The sequence below is a fragment of the Fundulus heteroclitus genome, chromosome 8 (assembly GCF_011125445.2).
Source record: "Fundulus heteroclitus isolate FHET01 chromosome 8, MU-UCD_Fhet_4.1, whole genome shotgun sequence".
Lineage (NCBI taxonomy): Eukaryota > Metazoa > Chordata > Actinopteri > Cyprinodontiformes > Fundulidae > Fundulus > Fundulus heteroclitus.
In genome coordinates, this window is record NC_046368.1 from 20,441,903 (window position 1) to 20,444,076 (window position 2,174).

Genomic DNA, 2,174 nt, shown 5'->3' on the forward strand with positions numbered 1-2,174 from the left:
GATTCTTGTCTGATTCTTCTGTGACCATTATATCAAATTTAATATTTTTGTCAGCGTGAGCAGGGCTGTTCATCTTTTTCATGTTTGCTGTGCAGACAAAGGTGAAACCATTCTGTTCACAAAGAGTCTGTGTTTCTTACTGATGTTTTGGTGCTTTTTAATCATGTGTCACAAAACAGGCTGCATGCTGGTTTTAATTCTAAGTCTCAAACAGTAAACATCAGCAAAACAGATTCACCCTTACAAATTAGAAAAGTAAACGGTTCTCTCGGTCACAGATACACACTTTTAGATATAATTTTACTCAGCATGAGAAACTCTTTTTAAAACAAACTGCAATTTGTTCGCATAGAATATATAAAAGGACCATAAAACCTATTTGATTATCTCCATCGTAGCACTTACTTACTCCAAAGAGACACATGACATTATTTGAGAAAGCACAATCAGTTTCTTCTTTATGTAACATGTGGAATGATGCAGCTTATAAAGTATATAGCCATGTAATATGCTTAATAACAAACGACCAAAAACCATTTGATCACGATAAAATAAGGTTATGTACACCAAGCCTCCATGTCGATAGTGTTTTGATGGTCCTTTTTGAGCCAAAAAAGAATTTGCTCTCAGACGTGATGAACAAATATAAACAGACGTTGCAACAGGATCGCAGAACTCTCTTAATGTCGTTTTGCTTAATTAATAAATCAATTGTAAATAATGGTTGACACACTGCAATGCCTCACAGTAAAGCGGCAGCTTGGTTGAAGACCAGCCATTATTAATTAAATAAACCCATCTACAGCAACTTTAAGAGCCTCATATCAGAAGATTTACTCACATCGATCAACTTTGCGGTTACATCTGAGCCTCGCTTCAGTGAACACCAACGTTCATACTGTATTCCCAGCGACATTCCAGTCTTTTCCCTCCTGGAATCATATTATTTTTGCGCTTTTCTTCACTGGATATTGGACCTTTCTTCATAGTTTCGCCTGGAGATGCTTATAGCCGTTAGCCACTCTCTTGTTTTAACCCCTGCTGTGCATGCACAGTACATATTAACATTAATATCGTAAATAAACACAAAAAGCTTTATTTACTAACAAACTGAGCAAAAACAAAGCATAAACACCAAAATAACAACTAATACACCAGCAGGACGTGATAATCTTTCATAAAACTTTGTAAGCAACCACCTTTAAAACAAATTAAATGTTACCGTTTCAATGAATAAATAATGCCCCTTTTTTTATTATCTTAAATGTCTGATCGCAAAAGGAGCCTTTAGGAAGTTGAGTTAATCATGAAAAAAGAGGCAGTGCCATCACAGCATAAGCGATACATTCTGACTTTGCAGATCGGAGTGAATTGCACACCTTTAATACCAATACCCATGCCTTATATTCAGAAAGAGGAGTGTATTAAACACGACAGTAATGCTTTGAAGTGTTCCTCACATTTAAATCTGCATGTCTCGTTTTTCAATACTCCAAGGTGCGTGGCATAATAGATAATAGTTTGACAAAAGCTTAACTTTTAGCCTCTTTTCACACACTTTTTTCACTCTTTTCACATTGACTTGGTGTCACCAAAACATGAAAGATATTATATTTAAGGCAGATAATGAACTACTGAAAATGCATAAGTTAAATTTGCTGCTAAAAATAAAAGATGAGTGTGAAAGCTCCAGGGGGAACATGTTAGCCTCTGTATTGGACCAAGCTCCACATATACAAAGACTATTACTCCTTGCGGTCAGCCAGACCTTGGCAATTTTGTTGCATGACTTTTCCTTGTCACTCTATGCATATGCTGTCTGATTACTGTGAATGAAGACGACTACTGCCATAAAATAATGGATGAAATAGAGTAGTAATGACAACATCAGCCTCTGTGTGTTTAACACTAGCTCACTTTCTAACATGGGCACCCTGACCTATAATCTACCTTTTTTCCTCCCTTTCATTGACAGCTTCAAAAAGCTGTTGCTTCCTGGGATTGCTCACACCTTTTAATGACCAGTGGAGAGTGTCTACTGGCACAGTCTGGACTTTAACTCAGTCACACAACTTAATAGAACAGCAGCCACAATTTTAGTCACTTTGTACTATTAGAAAATGGACAAAATGACCATTATTTTACTCTGAGAAAATTTTTTTTTTTATAAACTG